The sequence below is a fragment of the Melopsittacus undulatus genome, chromosome Z (assembly GCF_012275295.1).
Source record: "Melopsittacus undulatus isolate bMelUnd1 chromosome Z, bMelUnd1.mat.Z, whole genome shotgun sequence".
In the NCBI taxonomy this organism is placed as follows: domain Eukaryota; kingdom Metazoa; phylum Chordata; class Aves; order Psittaciformes; family Psittaculidae; genus Melopsittacus; species Melopsittacus undulatus.
In genome coordinates this window covers 75,539,395-75,555,404 of record NC_047557.1, presented here as the reverse complement: position 1 = coordinate 75,555,404, position 16,010 = coordinate 75,539,395, and positions in this window count along the sequence as shown.

Sequence of the window (16,010 nt, the reverse complement as noted above, 5' to 3'; positions counted from 1 at the left end):
GAATAAAGTGATATGGAGAGAGCTGTACTTGAAGAGTGATTCAGTGGACACACAGAGGATTGTTCATGAAGAGCCAGCAGATGAAGCTAAAGGTTTTCTATTCCCCTTGATAAAGTGACCTGGTCAGCAGGAACAGAGGTTGGTGATACATTAATCTCGCCCATTCTTTTTCATTGACATCTCCTCTATGTGGACACTAACTTCATCCATTGCATCTATGGTGGGTTTTGTCACATATATAGACTGCAGAAAAGACAACTCCTTGGACACCCTGCTTGCTTCTTAATTGCAGTGTCAGCTTCAGAGTAGCCCTAAAAATTTAAAAATAAAATTACTTGCAGTGATCAAATATTGGGGAAAAAAGTGTTAATATTGACCATGAAAATTATCAGTTTAGAAATGTTTATTTGTAAGGCAGGTCCCATGAAGGAAAATGAATATATGCTTCAGAAATCAATTACACAATGAAAAAAGAAACAATAACTAAGCAAACACCACCTCATAGATATAAAACAGAAACCCTTACTTGCAAGTTGCTACCTGGATTTTTTTTTTTTATCTTCAGCAGACTTGTATAGACAAGCTCTGAAAAGCAGACACCCTGGGAGCAATCCAATTGCATAATGTAGGAATTTGGTGTCATTGTAGATATTCCAGATGCATAACGTTTTGCACGGGTAGTAAATAATTCCTGCAAACTCAGGACTGCATTATATTACCTAAAATAGCACTTCATACCTGTGTCTAAACATTTGAATTCCTCCTGCCAATATGCGAACAGGACTTAAAAAAAAAAGCTTTATTTAATTTTTTTTCAAGAATTTCAGTCTTTTCTAATGTATTTATATATATATATATTTAACTTCATGGTGACCTTGAAAGTGAAAAAAGGATAAAAATTATATTTAGATAACTTGGCACACTGTTTTTAAATAACTTCTAAAATGGCTGTGCTCATTATGTCTGGGATAGAGATAATTTTCTTCATATTAGCTAGCATGAATTATCATAGAATCATGCAATCACAGACTGGATTGGACTGGAAGGGACCTTAAAGCTCATCCAGTTCCAGCTCCTGCCACAGACAGGAACACATTCCACTAGAACAGGTTGCTCCAATCCCCATCCAACCTGGCCTTGAGCACTGCCAGGGATGGGGCAGCCACAGCTTCTGTGGGCACCCTCTGCCAGGTCCTCATCACCCTCACAGGGAAGAATTTTTTTCTTAATGTGTAGTGTGGTTTGGGTTTGTTCTGGAAGCAGTGCTGATCACACAGAGATGTTTTCATTACCGCTGATCAGTGCTCACACAGAGCCAAGGCCTTTTCTGCTCCTCAGCCCATCCCACCAATGAGCAGGCTAGGGGTGCACAAGGAGCTGGGGGTGGGGGGCACAGCCAGGACAACTGATCCCAACTGACCCCCAGTGATATCCCATAACATAGTATTTATGGTTTAGCCCATAGAAGAGAAGAAGAAGAAGAACAGGGGGCACGTTTGGAGTTGCGGCGGCTTTGGTGGGCACCTGGTGTACAGCCAGGTTCAACCCACAACAATTATTTATTATTCATGTTTTATACATGTATAGGTATGGGTATACATGTTTATGGCTTTGCATGCATAGGTATATGGTTTTGAGATTCTCTGTAACACATGAAAAATTAAATCCAGTTACAAATCTGACAGTATTTTATCCTCAGAACAGTGGCTGAATAAACATTTTTACCTGCTTTGGTCGTATCATCCTGTTTTCTATATCATAAGTCATGCTTCTGAGCTCACAGCTTCACAGTCGTGTTTGCATTAAGACCTCTGCCAATGGCCTGAAATTGCATTTGTTAGTATATCATTCTTAGTACTGTAATAACATGAAGTCTAAATTCTGGATCTGAAAGTTATGAGCAGGAAGTTGGAATTTTTATTAGAGGGCAGATTTACCTGGAGATACAGGATTTTGTAAGAAATACATTTGATCTGGTCATTTTCCATGGCTCTCCAATGCATAAAAATACGAAAACAACGTAAGTCGCTGAAAAACTGGTTTTCATATGCAGCATTTGTGTTGTGTGCTGTGCTACTGTGTTCACTGTGCTTCTGTGTTACTGTGCTTCAAATTTGATAAACTTAAATTCGTTGCTTTATTTATTAATCTGAATGCCTTGTTTTATAAAGCAAGATCTTGCAGTTTAAATAAATGCCATTTTAATTTGCAGCATTGCAGACCCCTAATCATGGTCTCTCAGATATCATAAACATAAAAAGTTTACTCTGCAGCCTCCATGGAAGTGTGAAATGACCTGAGCATAAATGCAATTATTATAGAATAGCTTAAAAGAATACCAGTGTGAATGTCAATCACATGTATAATTTATTCATGTGTGTGATTAAGTTTTCTTTTTTTCCCCTGCTTATCATAGAATCATAGAACAGTTAGAGTTGGAAAGGACCTTAAGATCATGCAGTTCCAATCCCCTGGTCGTGGGCAAGGACACCTCGCACTAAACTATGTCACCTAAGGTCTGGAACACTGTCAGGCATGGAGCATTTACCACTTCTGTATGCAATCTGTTTCAGTGCCTCACCACCCTCACAGTAAAGAACTTCTTCCTTATATCTAACCTGAACCTCTCCTGTTTTAGCTTAAACCCATTATCTCTTGTCCTATCACTACAGTCCCTGATGAAGAGTCCCTCACCAGCGTCCTTAGAGGCCCCCTTCAGATACCGGAAGGCTGCTGTGAGGTCTCCACGCAGCCTTCCCTTCTCCAGGCCGAACAGACACAACTTTCTCAGCCTGTCTTCATACAGGAGGTGCTCCAGTATCCTGATCATCCTCGTGGTCCTCCTCTGAACTTGCTCCAACAGCTCTATGTCTTTTAGCTAGGGACACCACAATTGCACACATTGCTCTGAGTAGGGTCTCATGAAAGCAGAGTAGAGGGGCAGAATCACCTCCTTCGGCCTGCTGGTTGCACTTCGGTTGATGCAGCCCAAGATGCAGTTGGCCTTCTGGGCTGCAAGTATACACTGAAGCATATACAGTTTCTCACTGACCAATACCCCCAAGTCCTTTTCCACAGTGCTACTCTGAATCATTTCTCTGCCCAACCTGCAGCTGTGCCTGGGATTCCTAAAGGCTCAGGCTTAGGACCCTGTGCTTTGCCTTGTTGAGCTTCAGGAAGCTGGCATTGTCCACATCTCAAGCATGTCAAGGTCTCTCTGGATGGCATCCCTTCTCTCCAGCATATCAACTGAACTACATAACTTAGTGTCATTGGCAAACTTGCTGAGGATGCTTGATGTCACTGTTTGTATCACAGACAAAGATGTTGAACAAGTCCGATCCCAATACCAGTCCCTGAGGGACATCACTTGTTGCTGGTCTCCAACTGGACATGAGCCATTAATCACAACTTTTTGCATGCAGCCATCCAGCCAATTCCTTACACATCAGGTGGTCTGTCCATCAAACTAATGTTTAGAAGTGCTTAGTGGAAAATAGTATTGATGTGTTTTCTTTTACTCCTTCCCACCCCTCACCTTCTTGATATTCTCTTCACAAACCTAATTTTGACATCAATACATTCTGACAGCCATGTTTTTGTATGTATAAACATTGAAGGACTGACAGTGCTTTCTCTCTCAACATTATCTCAGAGGGAATTGCTGTGTTATAGGTAACACCCAACCTGAACGTTGCATATCTCTTCTCCCTTTCAAACTGTGAAATCAAAATAATGTGATGGATTTTATTTCATTTCTTGTTTTTGCCAATATGTAATAAAGCTGCTTTGACAGTGTTCCTCAAGGTTCTTGTGCCCTTTGATCACACATTCTATTTATTTTTGGCTTCATAAATTCTCATCACATTGTCCCTGTTCTGTTCTTTCTAATAACCACATTCCTCCTTTATCTAATAACACAAATACTGCAGGAATTTTCCGCTCTGTGTTGCCTGTTCCTGCTTATAAACAGCCAAAGAATTCTTCTCATTTAAAAAGAAAACCTTACTTTGCTTTTCTATATCACCTCTGACTTTTCCAGGCCCCATCTCTGCCTAGCATCACACTTTTTCTTAGGGTTGTTTCTTCAAAGTCTATTTCAGCAACTGATTTTACTTGGAGTTTTTTACATCGATGTAGCAACACAGGGAGCTATTTCCTGTGGTTTGATTTCTTTATGCAGACTTTAATATATATTTCCTCTCTCTTAATTTGATAATTTAATTTTATTACATACTCCATGGAATAGTTACTACCTCTGCCTAGTTCTCTGTGTAGGAGCGCATCAAATGGACATATGCTGCACAAACACTGGATTATCTAAAAGATTAAAAAATAAAAATGTTTTTGAGAAGTGCTTACCTTCCTTTTTCTAGACAGAGTTTTTAGGACTATTTCCTGTGCATACATCAGCCAGTCTCACCATCATACTTCAGTTCTTTGAGAGGCTGAATGCCTTCCACTTAAGTTAATATCAGCAGAAATATGGGAACTTAATATCTCAGTGGAGGCTTCAAAGTTCCATAAAGTAATTAACAGTGAATCCTGTGATGAGTTAAGTGATAAAAGTTTCCATATCAGTGAAGGCAGCAGTGAACATCTTTGAAACCTTTCCATCTTTTTCTCGCTGTGTGTTTCTTGAATGTATGCAACTCTCTCTACAAATACCTAAATCAAAACAGTACACATGAATATAGAAATTGAAGCATATTACAAATGCAAAATCCAAATGAACAGAAACAGCCCACTGAATTCAGCAAAATAGAATACAGGCCGAAGTGGAATTATCCAACAAAAAGCACTAGGTAACAGGATATTATTAAGGTAACTTTTTCCTGTTCTTTTCTGGTTGGTATTATGAAGCCAGGGAAAGACAATTCTAACTACACATTATAGCTGTTGTAAAGCAATCTTTTTCCTAAACTGTTTTGGGTTTGTTTGTTTTTGTTTTTGTTTTTTTTTTTTCCTTTAAAACGTACAAGAAATCACTGCTTTACCTACTCTCAGTGCTTCCAAATTAGTCACTTCCAGAAGCTGCTCCAGCTTGTTTTCCTTACAAGAGTGCCTCTAATTCCTGGAACAACAACCCATTTAAATTCACTCCTTTTTGAGTTATCATTGTACTTTTGCTTAAAAAGATCTCTCCATGTTTACTTTAGAAATGATATTCTATTACTAGTTCCAAATAAATTAATGGGAAATTTCACTATTGTTTTGCACACAAATTGATTATATTTTTCTGTTGGAGATGCTTTTACACATCTGAAAATTCACATGCTTTTTCACAATAAGTTTATATTGTTTGTTCTCTGTTGTCAGTTAAAATGTATGGACAATTTTACCCTCTCTTGTTTCCAATTGCTATATTTACATTTTATAAAATAAAAGATATACTTCCTCCATTCTGAAGTCCCAATTTGCATAAGTGGATAAAAAGATGTAATTTTTACAAGGGTATATCCTGAACATTTTGGATAGAAAGAAGAAGGCTTACTCTTTCCACTGAGTTTACTTTTTTTTTTGGTATAATTTAGAATAAATCTTTCAGTTGTGTTTTAGTTTTGTTTTGTGTTTTTTCTTTTTTTTTTTAAGAAAATACCCAGGGCATAGGTTGTTCTTCAATATGTTTGAAACATTTATTTTCATGTTAAAGTGCCTCTCCTTCAGCAAAGAATAGTATTTAAAAGTTTGTTGAACAGGATCACAGTCACTGTTATTCTCTCTGTTTTCCGCCTAGAAAAATCTAAATACTATTAAGAGCGATACAGCCTTGATATGAATTGAGACAGATGCACCTACATAAAGCCTATAGCCTTGGAATAGAGCACACTCCTGATACATGGAAGTTCTTTGTCCTGAGACAAATGATTTTGAGTGGCACTGATTTATAAATCATGAAATCGCAGAATCTTAGAATAGTTAGGATTGGAGACAACCTTAAGATCACCCAGTTGCAACCCCTCTGAATCTGTTTAACTTTTTTTTTTCTTTATATGTGAGTTACATTTTCTTAGAATTTGAAATTAAATGAACCCCCAGGATGAAACAGGTTGCTGGTTGAGCCACTCTCAAAAAAAATGCTAATTTTCCATCATCAAAATAATTCCTTAGTGTACACTCCCTTTCTTAAGTACACTTCACTTGCACTTCTGGTAATATTTTCCATTAGATACACCACCTTTTAAGTATGAGATTTACAGCAACAGAATAACACTAAGGCAAGGGTTTTCCTTAGCTGGTAAACTCAGCTTGTTAGCTGGGTATTTTGAAAAAGTAGTTTTGGTGAGGGTTTCTACAGTGGAGTGTCAGTGAACACAGAATCCATTTCTCCAGTGGATGTAGTGTCCTTTTTGTCTGATAGTACAAGAAGTGCTCAAACTCATGATAATTTCTTTACAAATCACAACAAGAATACTCTGGAGAAGGAATTACCTTTTAAGCAAAATATCTTTTCTGTTTCCTAAAAGAAAAGAGACACAATCAGGATGAATGGGCCAATTTGATTTCAGAGCCTGACAGGCTGAAGAGGTCATGAATTTGTTATGTGCTAAACTATGCACACATCAATTTGCACATATCCATGCCCTGGCAGATGCAGTGCTTCAGTTGATTCCAATAAAAACACTGTTAATGTACTGTAAAATGGTTCTCCTGAAGCAGCATAAACATTTAGCCTTTTCATTATAATAGTAAGTTGTAAATTACCATATTTAAAACGCAGTACAAGACTATATTAAAATATTAGGTGAACCTGACCCTGTAAAATGAAGAGGTTGACCTTGAAAATTCTTGAGTTCATGAAGTAACTAATAGATATTAGATCCGTAAGGTGTTTTTAGTTTAGAAGCACAGCTTCTAATCTAGTAATTCTATTTTTAAAATTTTAATATGAGTTATGATGTAAATTATTCTGTGTGATTGTCAAACAAAGGTACTTTTCTCCAAAGTGGAAAGAGACATAAAACTGAGATTTCATTCATCCCTGAAACCCAATCATCATTTTTGGCAGATATCTCCTTTCCCAAACTGTATTTTGATGAATTAATGGAAAGCTATCCCACACTGATAAAAAACATTGGTTTAATAGACCAGATTTCCATTACATTACAGTTAGTTAAGCTTAAAATCACATAGTTTTGGAGACCATGAGTAATGATGGAATAGCGTTGGAGAGGAAGTTTCTTGCTGAAATTTATTTCAGTTGCTATGGCAACAGCCTACTCAATATCTCTATAGATTATTCTCAGTTTAGCTGCTTCATTTAAAGTGTGATGGACCCAGGTAATAACAGGCTCAAACACATAATGGAACATATAAGGTCTGGATCTAAATTGTCACTTTACTTATTTTCTAAAAGGAAAAGTAGTCCACTTAGTTTTTTTTTCTGAAATGAAATAAAAAGAAATTAACAATTTGTTTTTTGAAAGGGAGAGGATCTTTAAAGTCAAAGTAAAAAAATGAATCATGATGGTATGGGATTTGATATTAGCTGTGTGATATAGAATCATAGAATCATAGAATAGCTAGGGTTGGAAAGGACCTTAAGATCATCTAGTTCCAACCACCCTGCCATGGGCAGGGACATCTCATGGTAAACCATGTCACTCAAGGCTTCATCCAACCTGGTCTTAAACACTGCCAGGGATGGAGCATTCACTACCTCCCTGGGCAACCCATTCCAGTACCTCAACACCCTAACAGGAAAGAATTTCTTCCTTAGATCCAGCCTAAGCCTCTGCTGTTTAAGTTTCAACCCATTACCCCTTGTCCTATCACTACAGTCCCTAATGAATAGTCCCTCTCCAGCATCCCTGTAGGCCCTCTTCAGATACCGGAAGGCTGCTATGAGGTCTCCACATAGCCTTCTCCTCTTCAGGCTGGACAGACCCAACTGTCTCAGCCTATCTTAATACAGGAGGTGCTCCAGTCCCCTGATCATCCTCGTGGCCCTCCTCTGGACTTGTTCCAACACTTCCATGTCCTTTTGATGTTGAGGACACCAGAACTGAACACAATACTCCAAGTGAGGTCTCATGAGAGCAGAGTAGAGGGGCAGGATCACCTCTTTTGACCTGCTGGTCACGCTCCTTTTGATGCAGCCCAGGATACGGTTGGCTTGCTGGGCTGTGAGTGCACACTGCTGGCTCATGTTCATTTTCTCTTCGAACCAACACCCCCAAGTCCTTTTCCGCAGGGCTGCTCTGAATTTCCTTCTTGCCCAACCTACAGTTGTGCCTGGGATTGCTCCGACCAAGTTGTAGGACCTTGCACTTGGCATGGTTAAACTTCATGAGGTTGGCATCAGCCCACCTCACAAGTGTGTCAAGATCCCTCTGCATGGCATTCCTTGCCTCCAGAGTATCAACCGAACCACACAGCTTGGTGTCATCGGCGAACTTGCTGAGGGCACACTCAATCCCACTGTCCATGTCAACGACAAAGATATTAAACAAGACCGGTCCCAACACTGATCCCTGAGGGACACCACTCGTTACTGGTCTCCAGCCAGACATTGAACCGTTGACCACAAGCCTCTGAGTGTGACCATCCAGCCAGTTCTTTATCCACCGAGTAGTCCACCTATCAAATTGATGTCTCTCCAATTTAGAGATAAGGATGTCATGTGGGAGAGTGTCGAACGCTTTGCACAAGTCCAGGTAGATGACGTCAACTGCTCCACCCCTGTCCATCACTTTTGTAGCTCTGTCATAGAAGGCCACCAAATTGGTCAGGCAGGATTTTCCCCTAGTGAAACCATGCTGGTTGTCACCAAGCACCTTGTTGTTTTTCATGTGCCTTAGCATGCCTTCCAAGAGAATCTGCTCCCAGATTTTGCCAGGCACAGAGGTGAGACTGACTGGTCTGTAATCTCCCGGGTCATCCATTTTCCCCTTCTTGAAAATGGGGCTTATATTTCCCTTTTCCCAGTCATCAGGAACTTCACCTGTCTGCCATGATTTTTCAAATATGATGGCCAGTGGCTTTGCAACTTAATTCGCCAGGACCTTCAGGACCCACAGATGGATTTCATCAGGTCCCATCGACTTGTGTACATTCAAGTTCTTAAAATGGTCTCAAACTAAATCCTCTCGTACAGTGGGCTGTCATGGGTTCAGCAGTAGATCATGCTCTGCCAGGGAGGAGGGAGAGATAGGGCGCCTAGCCTGGGCTAGTCAGGGAGCTATTCCATACCACAGCATGTCTTGCTCGGGGAGGGAACTGGAAGCTGGCCGGGAGGGGAGAGGTGAGCTCTCTCTTCCGGGCTGGGCTCGTGTCGGCGGGTGGTATCTTATTCTCTCTCCCTGTTTATAACCTCTAACATTGATTTGCTAGTGGTAGCAGTAGTGATTTTGTGTTATGCCTTAATTGCGGGACTGATTTTACCTCAATCCATGGGAGTTCTATTCCTCCGGCTCTCCTTCCCATCCCTCCGGGAGTGGGAAGTTGGGGGGGGGGGGGGGGGGGGGGGCAGGGGAAACAAAGGAATGTGCAGATTTAGTTTAAATCACAACAGTTTTTTGGCGCCCAATGTGGGGCACAAACCCACAAAATAACAACAAATCTGACAGGATTTATAGTCATTTGTCACTATGCTGTTTTATTGGCTCTCACAGTTTTTTCTCTTGATCACACAGTTTCAGGATTTTACCAATTACTTGTCATATATATTAGCTGTGTTAGTGTTTATCAAGTATGGGGTTTGGGCTAAGGTTCTTGTCTCATTGTACTTTATGTTAATGACTTGTAATACAATAGAAGCGTTGATCATGAAACTGATCTGGTTTATGCTCCCGGTATGGTCACCAACTTTATATTTTGGGAGGTATATCATAGAAGTGCTTAGCAATTTCACATCTTTTTTCTCCTTCTCAGGTGGTGAACCTGTGAAGGAGACATTCTTCTATCCTCCCAGTGTTCTCTCCAGATAGTCTACAACATCATTTGAGGGTTTTGAAGTTTTTGAATGGCCTTTTAATACTGTTGAGACTTGTATGCTGATTGTGATTGGGATCACCATAGTAGCACACATACAGAGTGTGTTTTGCCCACAATTATTTCATCTGATTTCAAGAGTTAAGCGGAGTCAGGTCTGGTCCTGTATTGGGGTTAAACGATGACATAGGAAGACCAGGAGATTTTCCCAGAGGCTGGACAGCCATGAGTGGCAGGGTGTGTGGGATAGTATGGGCAAGCATCTAGGTCAGTGGGCCCCTCCAGTACTTTGGAATTTTACTTCGGAACAGTGAAGAATCCGGAAGAATTAGTAAAACACCTAAATGAGGTGTATTGTCGTCCTGGCCATACCAGAGATGGACAAATTAGGGCAACGTGCTGGGGCTTGGCCTATGCCTATAGGGCCTTGTTCGACACTACCCAACCCCTTCAAAAGGAAAAAAAATGTCCCTGAATCTGAGAGCAACACAGAAGTCAGCGCAGCTGTTCCAACTCCAAGTGCAGTTGCTACCCAGACTTCAGCTGTGACAGACAGTGCAGCTACCCCAGTAACAAGTACAGTTGCTACTCAAACTACAGTGATAATCACTGCAGCTGAACTAGAGGACCAATTTGTACCAATATCGGTTGCTCCTGTACACAAGAGAAAAACCAGAAAAGAGGCAAGACGGAAGAGGCAGAATGAAGAAACTATGCATCCGCTACCTGGTCTAGTATCTGATCAGGGGTCATCATCACACGACGAAGAAGAAGCAGTGACTTCTCGATCTTGGACCTCAACTGAGCTGCGGAATAGGAGAAAAGATTTCACCTGTCAATCAGGGGAGCACATCATCACCTGGTTGCTCCAATGTTGGGATAATGGGGCCGATGGTCACGAACTAGCAGGTACAGAAGCCAAGCAGCTGGGATCACTTGCTAGAGAAGGGGGAATTGACAAAGCAATTGCAAGAGAGAAAAAGTCCCTCAGTCTTTGGAGGTGGTTTTTGGCAGCTGTGAAAGAAAGGTTCCCATACAAGGATGATGTTATGTGTCGTTCGGCCAAGTGGACTACTATAGACAAAGGCATCCAGTCCCTGAGGGAATCAGCTATCGTAGAGATGATCTACCACTCCAAGCCCAATAATGGGAATGTACCCATAGACCCAGATGAAGTCGAATGCACACGACCCATGTGGCGAAACTTACACGGAATGCACCGTCGTCATATGCCCATCCATTGGCAACGGTAACCTGGAATGACATAGCACCACTAACAGTAGATGAAATGGTTCATAAACTCCAAGAATGCAAAGACAATCTTACCCCTTCCATCATCTCAGCTGTGGAAAAACTGTCTCATGCTCTCAAACAGTTGAGGGACGATCTGTCTGATTTATCTAGCTACTTACGTGTGCCAACACGCGTTTCAGCCATTAACAAAAGGCGTCCTATTGCTCGAGAGAGAGAATATATAAGATACACACCACGGGCCACCCTATGGTTTTACCTGCGGGATCACGGGGAAGACATTACAAAGTGGGAATGGAACACCTACTTCAGACTTGGAGGAACGTGTGGGTGAATTGAAGAGAGGAGCAAGGGCCAAGACTGATCGCCCCATGAGAGCTGCAGCTTCAGTCTCTGGTGAACAGGTTCCCAGATGGAGCGGAAGAGCTGATTTTACTCCAGCTCCTGTGATAAAGAAGAATAATCCCTTTCAACACGACTTAGGTGTCCAAGACTGTGACGGCGATGACTATTAGAGGGGCCCTGCCTCCAGCCAGGTGGAGGTAGGGGACAATCGTATTTACTGGACTGTGTGGATCAAATGGCCTGGCACATCCGCCCCACAGAAGTATAAGGCTCCAATTGATACCGGTGCACAGTGTACCCTGATGCCATCGAACTGTCAAGGGGTGGAACCCATCTATATTTCTGGAGTGACAGGAGGGTCCCAAGAGTTGACTGTACTAGAGGCTGAAATTAGCCTGACTGGGAGGAAATGGCAGAAGCACCCCACTGTGACTGGTCCAGAGGCTCCATGCATCCTTGGCATGGACTACCTCAGGAGAGGGTACTTCAAAGACCCAAAAGGGTACCGGTGGGCTTTTGGTATTGCTGCTTTGGAGACTGAGGAAATTGAGCAGCTGTCCACCTTGCCTGGTCTCTCAGAGGATCCTTCTGTTGTGGGGTTGCTGAAAGTCGAAGAACAACAAGTGCCAATTGCGACCACAACAGTGCACCGGCGGCAATATCACACCAATCGAGACTCCCTGATTCCCATCCATAAACTGATCCGTAGACTGGAGAGTCAGGGAGTGATCAGCAGGACCCGCTCACCTTTTAATAGCCCCATATGGCCAGTGCGAAAGTCTAATGGAGAGTGGAGACTAACAGTAGACTATCGTGGCCTGAGTGAAGTCACACCACCATTGAGTGCTGCCGTGCCGGACATGTTAGAGCTGCAGTATGAATTAGAGTCAAAGGCAGACAAGTGGTATGCCACTATTGATATTGCCAACGCATTTTTCTCAATTCCTTTGTCGGCAGAGTGCAGGCCACGGTTCGCTTTTACGTGGAGGGGTGTCCAGTTCTCTTGGAACCGACTGCCCCAGGGGTGGAAACACAGCCCCACCATCTGCCACGGACTGATCCAGACTGCATTGGAACAGGGGCAAGCTCCAGAACACTTGCAATACATCGATGAAATTATTGTGTGGGGTGATACAGCAGAAGAAGTTTTTGTGAAAGTGAGGGAAATAATCCAAATCTTGCTGAAAGCCGGTTTTGCCATAAAACGGAGTAAAGTCAAGGGACCTGCACGGGAAATTCAGTTTTTGGGAATAAAATGGAAGATGGACGTAGACATATCCCTACAGAAGTAATCAATAAGATAACAGCAATGTCTCCACCAACTGATAAGAAAGAAACACAAGCTTTCTTGGGTGCTGTGGGGTTCTAGAGAATGCACATTCCAAATTACAGTTCAATTGTAAGCCCTCTCTATCCTTTTACCCGGAAAAAGAATGATTTCAAGTGGGGTCCTGAGCAACAACAAGCCTTCGAGCAAATTATACGCAAGATAGTTCAGGCAGTGGCCCTTGGACCAGTCCGGACCGGTCCAGATGTGAAAAATGTACTGTACACAGCAGCTGGGGAGAATGGTCCTACCTGGAGCCTCTGGCAGAAAACTCCAAGGGAGACTCGAGGTCGACCCCTTGGTTTTTGGAGTCAGGGATATAAAAGGTCTGAGGCCAGCTATACCCCAATGGAGAAAGAGATATTGGCAGCTTATGAAGGGGTTCGAGCTGCTTCGGAGGTGATTGGCACTGAAGCACAGCTCCTTTTGGCCCCCCGCTTGCCAGTGCTGGGCTGGATGTTCAAGGGCAGGGTCTCCTCTACACATCATGCAACTGATGCTACTTGGAGTAAATGGGCTGCACTAGTTACACAACGAGCTGGGATAGGAAACCCCAGTCGTCCAGGCATTCTGGAAGTCATCATGGACTGGCCAGAGGGCAAAGATTTTGGAATGTCACCAGAAGAGGAGGTGATGCATGCCGAAGAGGCACCACCATATAATAAATTGTCAGAAAGTGAAAAGCAGTATGCCTTGTTCACTGATGGGTCCTGCCGTATTGTGGGAAAGCATCGGAGATGGAAGGCAGCTGTATGGAGTCCTCAGTGACAAGTTGCTGAAACTGCTGAAGGAGAGGGTGAATCGAGTCAGTTTGCCGAGGTGAAAGCCATCCAGCTGGCCCTGGACATTGCTGACCGAGAAAGGTGACCAGTACTCTGTCTTTATACTGACTCATGGATGGTAGCAAATGCCCTGTGGGGATGGTTGCAGCAATGGAAGCAGAGCAACTGGCAACGCAGAGGTAAACCCATCTGGGCTGCTGCATTATGGCAAGATATCGCTGCCCGGGTGCAGAAGCTGGTGGTTAAGGTACACCATGTAGCTGCCCACATACCTAAGAGTTGGGCCACTGAGGAACACCACAATAGCCAACAAGTGGATAAAGCTGATAAGACTGAAGTGACTCAGATGGACTTAGATTGGCAACATAAGAGTGATTTTTCTTTTGACACTTCAGGCCATCAGGGCAAAGATGCAACATTTAGATGGGCTTATGATCAAGGGATGGACTTAACAATGGACAGTATTGCCCAGGTTATTCATGAGTGTGAGACATGTGCTGCAATTAAACAAGCTAAACAGTTAAAGCCTCTTTGGTATGGAGGACGATGGCTGAAGTATAAATATGGGGAGGCTTGGCAAATTGACTATATCACACTCCCACCAACCCGCCAAGGCAAGCGCCATGTCCTTACCATGGTGGAAACAACCACAGGATGGCTGGAAACATATGCTGTGCCCCATGCCACTGCCCAGAATACTATCCTGGGCCTTGAGAACCAGATTTTGTGGTGACATGGCACCCCAGAGAGAATTGAGTCAGACAATGGGACTCATTTTCGGAACAACCTTATAGGCACTTGGGCCAAGGAACATGGCACTGAGTGAGTATATCTTATCCCCTACCATGCACCAGCCTCTGGGAAAATTGAACGGTACTATGGGCTGTTAAAAACTACACTGAGAGCAATGGGTGGGGGAACTTTCAAGCATTGGGATACACATTTACCAAAGGCCACTTGGTTGGTCAACACCAGAGGATCTGCTAACAGGGCTGGCCCAGCCCAGTCAGAACTTTTACATATTGTAGCGGGGGACAAGGTGCCTGTAGTGCACATGAGAAATTTGCTAGGGAAGACAGTCTGGGTTACTCCTGTTTCAGGCCAAAGCAAACCCACTTGTGGGATTGCTTTTGCTCAAGGACCCGGATATACTTGGTGGGTAATGCAGGAAGATGGGGAAGTCCGATGTATACCTCAATGGGATGTGATTTTAGGGGAAAACAGCCAATGAACTTAATTATACGTTGTTGCTTGCTGTGTAATATTTTTATAGTCCATCAACTAGATGTCTTCAGGTCACCAGCAGCTGGCCCTGACTTCCCTCTAACCATCGTCCCAACAGAGAATGAACTTTGATAGAACCAGATAAGTTCTGCAGGAAAGGAATTATCCACATCGGCAGGCAACAATCCAGCACTGCACACAGACTCTCCTGCTACAAAAGACTATTACAAACTTAACATCATGGACCAAATGGACTCAATTGCATTATAGGGATTGGTCCATGTATTAAGAAATGATTTCTTTTTCTCTGTCTGGGTGTACGCAGATGTATATATATATATATATGTATATCTATATGATGGTATATTGAAAATGTGGGATCTGAGCATGACGTGAATGGTATGGAATAAGGGGTGGATAATGTCATGGGTTCAGCAGTAGCTCATGCTCTGCCAGGGAGGAGGGAGAGATAGGGCGCCTGGTCTGGCCTAGTCGGGGAGGTATTCCATAGCACAGCACGTCCTGCTCGGGGAGGGGACTGGAAGCTGGCCAGGAGGGAAGGAGTTAACATGCCGGGCTGGGCTCGGGGAGGCAACGGGAAGCTGGCTAGGAGGGGAGGGGGGAAGCTCTCTCTCTTCTTCCGGGGCTGGCCTCGTGGCGACGGGTGCTACCGTATTCTCTCTCCCTGTTTGTCTCCTCTAACATTGATTTGTTATTGGTACCGGTAGTTTTTTCTGTTATACCTTGATTGCTGGACTGATTTTACCTAGATCTGTGGGAGTTGTATCCCTCCGGCTCTCCTTCCCATCCCTCCGGGAGTGGGAAGGTGAGGGGGGGGGAGGGGAAACAAAAGGGTGAACTGTGCAGATTTAGTTTAAACCACGATACAGTCTCTTCTTAAAGAACGTTCATTGGCTTGGTGATGTCTAAATTATTTTCATTTGACAAAATGCGTAATAATGAGTTTGTAAGTCAGGTTAAGATAGTTGTAGTCTTGTCTTTGCAACAACAAGGAAGATACCAAAGAACCAAATATCTGGAATGAAATTTTGCTTCTGACATTTTCAGGACTGTCTTACACTCTTTGCTCTAGCAAATGAAGTTTATAGAACAGCTGAAGCATAATCATCTGGTTGTGACAGCTTTAC